Source organism: Oratosquilla oratoria, chromosome 18 (genome assembly GCF_046742065.1).
Source record: "Oratosquilla oratoria isolate Oo_2021 chromosome 18, ASM4674206v1, whole genome shotgun sequence".
NCBI classification, from domain to species: Eukaryota; Metazoa; Arthropoda; class Malacostraca; order Stomatopoda; family Squillidae; genus Oratosquilla; species Oratosquilla oratoria.
The window spans coordinates 37,587,815-37,599,680 of record NC_134794.1 but is presented as its reverse complement, the minus strand read 5'-3'; positions in this window follow the sequence as shown (position 1 = coordinate 37,599,680).

Here is an 11,866-nt window from a genome sequence, read left to right as displayed (position 1 = left end):
ATCTTCTTCTGTACCGAACTCCACTTCAATAGTTTCGTATCATCAGCAAAGAAGTTCGTATAAACTTTCAAATACCATCATCCATGTCGTTAATAATAAACAGCAAACATTATCGGAGCTCTAATACAGAAGCTTTGGGGACTCCACTTATCAAATCATACCCAAATTGATTTTCTGTTCTCCAAGTACTACCACTCATTTTTGTCCTCCCCAATCAAGAAATCTTTCATCCATTCCAATAATTTTCCTTGCATTGCACCTATTGTTTCAATTTTTCTTAGTAGTGTTTTGAGTGGTACTTTCTCAAAGCCTTTTGTAAGTCCAAGAAAGCACAATCCGCCCATCCTTCTCTTTCTTGTGTAATTTCTATTAATCTTGAGTAAAAGCATATTAAGTTTGTAGTACATGATCTTCCACTTCTAAAACCAAAATGTTTAGGGTTTAGTATATTGTTCTCTTCCAAAGTATTTAATCCATTTAATTTTTACATCCTTTTTCGGCATATTTTTGCAACTGTGCTTGTAAGGGATACCGGTCCTAGTAATTTTTTGGGTTTTCCCATGTCTCCTCCTTTAAATATTGGTACAATATTTTGCATTTTTCCACTCCTTGTGGTACTTTTCCTGCATTGAGTGTAGAAGTCAATTATCTTGTGTATTATGACCTATAAGTTCATCTATAGGCAATTTCTTTCAATAAACTAGTTCGCTATTTCCATCGGGCCCATATGACTCTCTGACGTCAAGATTCTTTATTTGGTCCCTTATTTCTTTCTGTATCACCGTTATTTCTTTCATTTTAGGGGATCATTTTTGCTGTCCTTCATCCCAAATTTGTGAGCTTTCAATGCTAAAAACAGACCTAAAATACCTGGTCATTACTTCAGCCATTTTTTACATCTTCTGTATATTCTTTGTTTCCTTCACGCAGTTTCACTCTTTCATGTTTATCTTTTAGTTTGTCATTTACATATCTGTAAAATAGTGTGGGTTGGTCTTTGCATTCGTCTATTACATATTTTTCGTAGTTTATTTTTTCCTCTCTATGTATATCATTATATTGATTTCTCAGTTTGATGCATGTTTGCCATTTGGTCTTTTTTTATCTTTACCAGGCGTTGTCTCTTCTATCTTTAACATCATTACACTTTTTGTTATACCAACACTTTATGTATACCCTTTTTTGTTTCTTCCTAGGTACATATTTATCTATTCTCTCCTTGTACCTTTCCTTAAATATGTTCCATTTCTCCCCATCTTTGTTTCACCATTTAATTTTTTTTCCAAGTTAGCATTTCGAAAAAATCTAAGTTTTACAAAGTCAGTTTTGTTGTACATTAATCTTCCTTCTCTGTGTTTCTCATTTCTTCTCATTTCATTTTGTTCCTTGAGTTTGAACTCAATTATCATGTGATCACTCTTTCCCATTGGTGTCTTATAATCTATTTTGTACACAACTTCAGGCTCAGAAATGAATATCAAGTCTAGTCTCAATGGTTCTTCATTGTTTCTACATCTAATGTTTTCCTTAACCCATTGAGTCAATGTATAATCAATGGTCAAATCCAGTAGAATGTTGCCCCAGAGTTCCTCTCCACCTTTTATTGCCATTTCTTCCCAATTTATTTCCTTTTCGTTAAAGTCATCCATAATTAATATGTTTCCTCCATCTCTCAGTATCTCAGATAATTAATTCTTTGTATCTTCCAGTAATTTTGAGTGATCTCTATCAGACGAAGCCTTTGTTTTGGGGGGCACATATACAACTATACACTTTCTGCTTTTCATACTGCTATTTTCAACTTTTATTGTGGTTATTTCCATATTTTCTTTACCTTCTGTTGTCATTATCACATTTAAGCCTATTCTAGTCAATAACATAACTCCTCCCCCCTGCTTATCAATTCTATTCTTCGAACAATGGTTGTATAATCCTTACCCCGCCATACTTGATTGTATAGGACCTTTCAATTTTGTTTCCACAATTCCCTTTATATCTGGTTTCTCTATTAACAGATAGTTGTTTAATTAATTTATTCCAGAAATCATACCGTCCATGTTAATGTATGTCACTTTTATTTGTTCTTTTCTTCCCTTTTCTTATGTTTCCATTTTGCTGATGCACCATTTTTTTAGTCTCAGATCCAGCACTCTCTCTCTCTCTCTCTCTCTCTCTCTCTCTCTCTCTCTCTCTCTCTCTCTCTCTCTCTCTCTCTCTCTCTCTCTCTCTCTCTCTCACATAAAAAAAAGGTCTCCGATCTTGTTTTTTTTTATATTTATTTTTTTTTAGCTTCATTTCTTAGTGTCCTACCTTTCTCTATTTCTTCATCGTTCATTTCCTTTTTTATCTACACATTTTTGTAATTTTCACTGCTAGTTTTGCCGCTTTTGATAGTATCTTTTCAGCTATCATTTGAGTCCTTAGTTTGATTTTTATTGGCCTATAGTTTTTTTTTCTTTAGAGTATGTACCCATTCTATCACATCGTCGATTTCCTTATCCAACTCTTGACCCTCGTCCTGAACAGCTTTTAGTATTTCCTTCGCAATTTCTTTCTCTTCTTTTTCTCTTTGGTATTTGTGTACATTATTATTATTTTTTTTTTTTTGTACTGTAAACCACAATGTACTTTTTTTTTATCCACGATGTCTCTTACTCAGCTTTCCTTTTCTTTGATTACCTTAATTACTGTTTCCTTTGCATTCTCTTCCACCTGCTGTTGTACTGTTTCTTTGAAAGATCTTTCTTTCGCGTTCTTGTTTTCACTGATTTTTTTTATTTCAATAAGGTCTGTTTCTTTGATTCTCCCAATTTTTCGGTCACTGCTTGTAATTGTTCTTTGACCTCTTTCTTTAATTCTTCGTTTTCGTTCCTATCCTCATTTTCCTTTCTTTCATTTTCTCTTTTAATCATTCTTAGTTCACTTTTTAGATCGTTTAATTCTCTGATAATTTCAACGTTGGTTCTGAGTAAGTTTGACATCTCTAATTGCAAAGCTCTATGGTCTAATTTTAAATGAGTTCATTCATCTGACAAGTCGTTGATGTCTCGATTCCTTAGTGCCCTACTGATCCTAGTTTCTCTTTCCGTGCCCATAATAGTTTCTATTGCTCCCCTTTCCCTCTGAGATCCCGAAAAATCTTTATTGTCATACCTCTGAGTCGTCCTCGGAGTGACGTTTATACACGTTCTTTCAGGGTGGCTCCACTCTACTCATGTCTAATCGTCTCTTTGTTGGATCGTTGATTCTTATCTCTTCTTTACTTTCTTCCATTTTGTGCTAAAACTATACTTATTTAAGTACTGGATTAGATACCTTACCGGTCACTGAGAACACAATGCTACATCCCGAAAGACAACAAGGCGTTTTTCCTGAATCCAACAACAAAGCGCTAAGTCGGAGCTCAATCGCTGGCCCTCCTTCCTCTTCGACAACGAAGTGTGTGTGTGTGTGTGTGTGTGTGTGTGTGTGTGTGTGTGTGTGTGTGTGTGTGTGTGTGTGTGTGTGTGTGTGTGTGTGTGTGTGTGTGTGTGTGTGTGTGTGTGTGTGTGTGTGTGTGTGTGTGTGTGTGTGTGTGTGTGTGTGTGTGTGTGTGTGTGTGTGTGTGTGTGTGTGTGTGTGTGTGTGTGTGTGTGTGTGTGTGTGTGTGTGTGTGTGTGTGTGTGTGTGTGTGTGTGTGATTCTTATTCTAACGTAAATGTTTTTTCTTATCTCTTTTCCTATTACCATATGTTTTTCTTCTCAATTTTTTCTTTACTTTTTTCCTGTTCTTCTTTTACCATGTACCTTTTCTTGTCTATTTAGCCTCATAGTATTAATCATTTTAATACGGTGAAGTACCTCTTGGGGTTTTGTTGTTAGGCCAATTGCAGACGACTTAATTAAGCTTAAGATTGATCTTGGGTTAAACACAGTCTTGGTTCATCAAGACCTTCACCTCTCTCTAAAGGTCACCCTTAGCTCATTAGAAACGTCTGAACTTGGTGCAAAACATGGGAAACATGTTATCGTGGCACTAGATTAATCATACATCAAGGGTCTTCCATCTTGGTCCCTTTTCTTCCTATTTTCTTCTATATTAGCTCTTCCCTTATTTTCTTTTCCTCCAACTCTATATTTTCTCTCGCCAGTCTTCCTGTCCTCAACAATTCTTTCTTCAGGTATCCATCCCTCCGCCCCCATTTTCTCGGATTTGTTCCTTCTCCATCACTACTCTTCCCCTTTCCCACCATGTTTTTCATCCCTTTATTGCCAAACATTCCTCTCTTCCCTCTGCTACGATTCTTCATTCACCAACTACTGTCTTTAAACCCCTATCTAAACCACGGCTTTGTTATAGGTTTTGTAAATTTCACTAGTACCACCCTGCGCTTTCTTGGCCCTTCTTTCCCTCTCCTCCTCTCCTTCCTACCTCTCATCCAGGTCCTTACACTTATCTTCACCTTCATTTTCACCTTTACCTATACATTCTCCTACCTTCGCTTTCATCCTAACTCTTATCATTATCGCCACCCTGACTTTACCGATACCCTCATCTTCATCCTTTTTCTCACCATTGTTCATACCCTCACCCTTATCCTAATCTTCTTAGCATCCCCCACACCCTAACATTCATCAATACCCTCAGCCTTAACCTCCCCCTCATCCTCACCCTCATCCTCATCCTAATCAGCAACATCACCCATACCTTTACCATTATCCTTATCCTGAGCCTCATTCTAACCCTAACCTGTAACCTCACTCATACTCTCACCCTCATCCTCATCCTAACCCGAAACCTCACTCATACCATTACCATTACCATTGCCATTGCCATTACCATTACCATTACCATTACCATTACCATTACCATTACCATTACCATTACCTTTACCCTGAACCTTTTCTTAAACCTAACCAGTAGCCTCACACTCACTCATACTCTCATCCTGATCCTCATCCTCACATTTGCATCACCCTCACATATATCCTTACCTCTCTCCCTCAATCTTACCCGTCCCTCCTACTCTTATCTTCATCATTATCCTAACCCTCACCCTCACCCTTGCCCTCATTCCCATCTTCATCTTTTTCATTACCTTCATCATTACCTTCATCATTACTCTACCCTCACCCTCACCCTCATCTCTACCCTCGTCATTACCTTCACCATTAAACTCATTATCAACCTCCTTCTTCCCTTCCCCTTCTCTTTCTCGTTGTCTTTGTTTCTTCTTCATTCCTCTCATCCTATCATCGTTTTGTGATCCCTTTTGTCTCAATCCTCATTGATCTGATTTTTGCTTGTCATTGTTAAGTCATGACATCTATTCTTCATTTTGAAATTTTCATACCTTTCGTTTCCTATTATTACTATTCCATTACTTTTTTCCTTTCATAGTATAACCTGTTTCTCCTCTTCCCTGTTCCACTCTCCTCTACCATTTGCTCTCTTCTCCACAACTTTTCCTCTTTCTCTTCTTTCTTTCCTTCTTTCTTCCTTTCTTTCTCCACTATTTTCTTTCTTCCTCCTCACTTCCCTTTGATCTTCCTCCTCATTCTTTTTCATTCTTTTTTTCTTGTTCATCTCCCTCTCTTATTCCTCTCCTTTTTCTTTTCTTCCATTCCTCCATGACCTCCTCTTTTTTCTTTCTCTTCTTCTTTAATCACATTATCATTTCTAATTCTCTAGCTTCTCCTTTCCTTCCCCATTTCTCTCTCTCTCCTCATCCTTGTCCCCCAGAGTGGGGTACAAGTTTTATGCAGCCAATAGTTTTAGGGATTTTGCTAACATCCCCTATTGACCAAGTCTCACAGTAGTCTTTTGTGAATGGAAACTAGTTTCCATTCACAAAAGAATGCTGATCACTTTTAACTTTTACTATCCCTATGTTCTGTTATTGACCTCCTTAAATTTCTCCTGCATCACCTCTATAACCCGATTTTTTCGGTACCAAGTTCTTGCTGACGAAATCCCTTCTTCATCACTCCATTTTTCTCACCATTTTATCAACTTTGGTCCATTTATTCATCTATTCCACTCCCACAATCCCTCCTCCCATAATCCTTGAACCCATACTCGCCCCTCATCCATCTCATCTCTAACTTCAACCCTCTTTTCCTTCTCCCTCCACGATGTCTCCGTGCCAGGTACAGGTCCGATCATTTGTCATGAGAATGCGTCCCATGTCTCCCACTTGGTTTTTGTGACGATGAAGGAGTGTAGATGGGGAGACCTAGATGAGATAGGGTGGCGCGAAAAGGAAATTAGGCCATGGTGGGAAGTATTTCATCGGGAATAGCCACCCTTGTATCACTGGGGGAAAATATCGTTCCAAAAAAGTGGATTCATAGAGGTACTAAGGAGGTATTTACGTATGACAGTAATACGGAAGGGTAGTAGATGATAGAAATAAGCAGCATTTTTTTTTTTTTTTTTTTTTTTTTTAGAATGCTGCATAATTTTGGTCCATGGGGATATATCAATAGTCCCTAATAATTGTATTTAATAACCCATACCGTGACACAATGTGGAAGAGAAGAAAGGTGGTTGAAGATGCCAAAAAGGGACATGAGTGACAGGGATAAGTGTGAGAGGGAAGCCATAAGAGGGAAGTGATGGGGTGGGAGAAATGGGAAGGACATGAGAGGGAACGGACGGTGGAGAGGGGGGAAATTTGGGTTGCCAAGATATGATAGGGATAGTGGAGATCGAGGGCGGGGGAGACCATTATAAAGAAGATGCAATAAGGAGGGACGAAACGAGAAACCTATGATGGGGAAGGAGTTGGCGCGAGGAGGGGGCGAGAAGGATGAAATGGGATAAGTGTAGTGAGGAAGGAGATCGAATTGGGAAAAGGAAGGAAGGGGGAGTGGTGAAGAGGCCACTAATGGGAAAGGCAATAGTGAGAAGGTAATGAGAAGGCCAGAAAGGGGAAGGGGCGGTGAAGGAGGATGGTAGGGCTAAGTTAAGAAAGGGGTCGTGAAAAGAATTAAGAAGCCAAGAGGAGGCTGAGTAAGATGGTAAGAGAATGGACGGTAGAGAGATAGGGAGAACATAAGAACATAGGAATGGAGGAGAGTGCAAGTGACCATAAAGCCTACACTAAGCAGTTCCATGTCCATCACCACCTGTCATCCCCATCCATAAAGTTGTCTAAGCGTTTCTTAAAGCAACCAATAGTTTCAGCGCTCACTACATGATTACTAAGTTAATTCCATTCGTTGACCACCCTATTAGTAAACCAATTCTTGCCTATTTCCTTCTTAAATCTAAAATTGTCCAATCTAAATTAATTACTGCGAGTCCTGCCTGTTGTCTTAATATGATGACCTTTTTGTGTCACCCTTGCTAAAGCCTTTGATCCACTTGAACACCTCTATTAGATCACCCCACATTCTGCGTCTTTCCAGAGAGTGTAAGTTAAGGTGTCTAAGCCTCTCCTCATAATGTAAATTTCTGAGTCCATGTATCATTTTGGTCATTCTCCTATTACTGATTCTACTGAGTTGATGTCCATTCTATAAGACAGAGATCAAAATTGTACGGCATAGTAAAGGATGGGTCTAACTAACGCCAGAATGAGTTTGATAATTATCTCTGCAATTGTCTTCGTAACCGTCCTAGCAATGAAACCTAATGCTCTGTTAGCTTTGTTCCTGGCGCTAATGCAATGTTTCCTGGATTTAAGGTCAGGATTCACTAGAACTCCCAAGTCTCTCTCGCACTCAGTTTTCACTAAAAACGTGTTATCTAAGCTATTTTTGTTTTCGGGGTTGTGTAACCCTACGTTTACCACGCTGCACTTTGAGATATTGAAGTCCATTTGCCAATTCACCGACCATGTGAACAATTTGTTAGGATTATCCTGCAGAGTCTCGGCGTCGCCTCCTGACCTAATTAGGCGTCCTATTTTAGTGTCGTCCGCAAACTTACTAACATCACTATCAATCTCACTATCCAAGTTGTTTATGCACACAATGAACAATAAGGGACCCAAAACCGAGTCCTGAGGAACTCCACTGGAAACACTCCCCTCTCTGGATTTTACACCACTTATGGTGATCCACTGTTTTCTGTCACTGATCCAAACTCTAATCCAATCTGACACTTTTCCTCATATACCATGAGCTTTTATTTCATTTAGTAGTCTGTGGTGGGGCACCTTGTCGAACGCCTTACTAAAGGGAAGGTAAATAATATTGTATAAAAGAATAGGAAAGGGGAGCTGGGTATGTGGTGGGGAAGAAAGTAAAGGACAGGGCGTATAAGGCCAGGGTAGTATCGGAGTCCAACTAAAAGGCGGCCTGTGGAAAGGAAAGGCGGGGGTGGGGATGAGGGAAAGGATGACAACGGAGGAGGAAAAGAAATTAAGGGAAAAAGGAGTAAATGGGGAGGCAATGATGGGAAGGAAGTGTGTGAGCCAGGATACAGGAAGAAAGGAAAAAGTGAGAAAAGTTAGAAAAGGGATTAGGAGGATAATTAGGGGTGGGGAAGGGGAACAGGGCATGGGGAATGAGGATGGTGAGGGCGGAAGGAGGAGGGGAACTAAAGAGGATAAATGGAGAAACGAGAACTGAGAATGGAGATGAGAAGGGGAGAGTGTTGGAGAGGGTGCCGGGGAAGTCGGGACGCAGGGGATGAGAAATGGAACTGGGACATAAATTACTCTTATTTAAATCAGTGAAGGGTTTCTCTGAATCTGCATACAGCCGCCTGATGTTATCCACAACGAAATAATTGAAATGAACAATTGGTATGAGTGAATGAATGAATGAATGAATGAATGAATGAATGAATGAATGAATGAATGAATGAATGAATGAATGAATGAATGAATGAATGAATGAATGAATGAATGAAGACGTCCTTTATCTCTTAGAGAATAAGGGCTTTCTCAAAGAATGAACGGAATCGCTTGTCCTCTACCAGAACTAAATAATTTAGGTACACTCGGCTCAACTGACACGTTGATGAGTCTGGGAGCAGATTAGAATTCTAATCTGACAAATCCCAGGCGACTTTATTCAACAGTGGGATCACCCCTCTCGCTCTCAGAGGGCTCGATGTTAAAAGACTGTTCTTCTCAACCCGTTAAAGGGTGCCGTCGTACCTTGGAATTTTATTCTGGCTAACACCAATTAAATTTATTCAGTTAAAATAAGCCTCCACTCCTCCACAGATTAAATGACGAACTGTACTACATTGCACTGCCTCTGCAGGAGGTTTATTCCATTCATTTACTGCACGTTTGGCGAAGTTGTTTATACCAACTTCCAAATTAGATCTACGTTTTGAGTTTCAGGCCATTTTTTCTTTTCTGATTCACATTCAGTGAGAACATTTATTTACTTTTGGTAGCGTCATTTACCTTTACAATTCTAAAGACCTGAATCAAATCACCCCTGAATCTACACTTTTTTAGGGAACATAGATTCATATGTTTTAGTCGATTTCCGAATGATTGATTCCTAATATTTGGAATCAGTTTTGTGGCTCGCCGGTATATTTTTTCCAATCTGTTGATGTCTTTCATGAGGTTCCGTGACCATACGGAAACAGCATTTTCCAAATGTAGATGAAGTAACGATTCACATAGCTTATTAATGACAGGTGGACTTTTAAAATAGAAAAATCTCGCTGTCAGTCCTAGAACCTTATTTGCTTTCTCTGAGGGAGAAATACACCGCTTAGATGACTCGAGATCATTACTGATAATTACTCCGAGATTTTTTTCACTATCCATTTTTGTTAACGGATTTCCAAATAACTTGGAATCATATTTTTTTCATTTTTTTTTTATATATGTGTATAACCTCATATTTACTTGTGTTAAATTTTATTGGCCACTTTTCAGACCATTGGTGTGATTTATCTAAATATTTTTGTATATCTAATTGCTTTAAATAATCATTTGCATTCCCACACAATTTTGTATCATCAGCAAATTTAGAAATAATAGATTTCAGTCAGTGGTCTATATTATTTATATATATTATGAATAAAAGTGGCCCAAGAACGGAACCCAGAGGAACTCCACTCGTAGCATTTTTCCATGTAGAAGTTTTACCACACAGAATTGCACACACTCACACACACACACACACACACACACACACACACACACACACACACACACACACACACACACACACACACACACACACACACACACACACACACACACACACACACACACACACACACACACACACACACACACACGCACACACACACACACACACACACACACACACACACACACACACACACACACACACACACACACACACACACACACACACACACACACACACACACACACACACACACACACTCACACACACACACACACACACACACACACACACACACACACACACACACACACACATTGTGATGAGTGTGAAAAATTACTGTGGTGGGTGAGAAAAATGAAGGATAAACAAGAAAAAATGAGATGCAAGTGGTTATCAAAATGATGAGAGTATGCAAGGTACCTAGATTAAATGGGTGTCATGCGGACTGGCTGGTGAGGTTGTTTAACGTGTGTCTAAGGGAGGGTACAGTACTGGAGGACTTGAAGAGTGCTTTTATAGTTCTGCTTTACAAGGGAAAAGGGAATTAAAGTGGAGAGAGATCAGTTTGTTGAGTGCAGTTGGGATGACTTATAGGACGGTTAAATTGAAAAGATTAGGAGAGGGACAGAGGGAGTTATTGATGAGGAACTGTATGTGTTTACGAAAGGTAGGGGTTGCGTGCATCAGAATTTTGCAGTAAGACAGATGTGTGATAAAGCTTTAGCAAAAGGTAAGGATGGTTTTTGGGTCTTTATGGATTTGGAAAAGGCTTATGGCAGGGTAGACAGAAAGACATTAAGGAAAGGTTTTGCAGATATCTGCGATCGGGGGAAAGCTGTTAAGGACAGTAAAGAGTTTTCACGAGAGTATTAGAGCCTGCGTTAGAAGTAGACATGGAGAGGGTAAGTGGTTTGAGGCGAAGGTGGGACTGCGTCAGGAACGTCTCATGTTGCCATGGCTGTTCAATGTGTACATGGGTGGGGTGGGGTGGGAGGTAAATGGGCAAGGGACTGGAGATGGTTAAAGAAAAAGGAGAAAAGTGGGAGGTGAGGCAGTTGTTGTCTGCTGACGACACTGCCGTTGTAGCAGGGTCAGAGGTGGGATGACGGGAGCTAGTAACAGAGTTATAGAAGGTATACGATAAGAGAAAGTTGAAGGTAAATGTGGGTAAAAGTAATGTGTTGAGATATACAAGGGTAGAGGATGGCAGCAATTTGGAAGTAAGTCTTAAAAGAGAGAGGCTGCAGGAAGTGAATAGCTTTTGGTATTTGGGGTCACATGTGGCTGGAAAGGGAGGAATGGATGTGGAGATAAAGTTTAGACTGAGATAAGCAAGTAAGAAAGATTTAAAAAAATTGAGATGAAATGTCTGATAAGTATAGTATGGAAGGAACGAGTGAAGAAATTATAGTAAAAGAGATGTTAAAGGCAGAGGTGGATGGAGTAAACATGAGGGGGTGACCGAAGATGAGATGGGTGGATGGAGTGCAAGGGGCGTTGAGAAAAAGGGGGATATCTGTTGGTTAGGAGGGGAGAAGGCGGGAGATAGGGGTGAGAGGAGAATGGCTGTGTATACATGATACTACAATGCAAGGGAGTGGGTGGAGGATGTGTGTAATGTGGGGGGGGGCTAGGGAGTGGTTATGTGTGAATGATACTTTAACGCAGCCCAAAGGAATTCCACCCGTCTGTAATTATTATTAGCATTATTATTATTTTTTTTTTTCATAAGGGAATAGAGAGGGGGCCCACCGATTAAATGAAACAGCCTTGCTGTGGATGTATTGGGTCTTGCTGCATTGCTTCT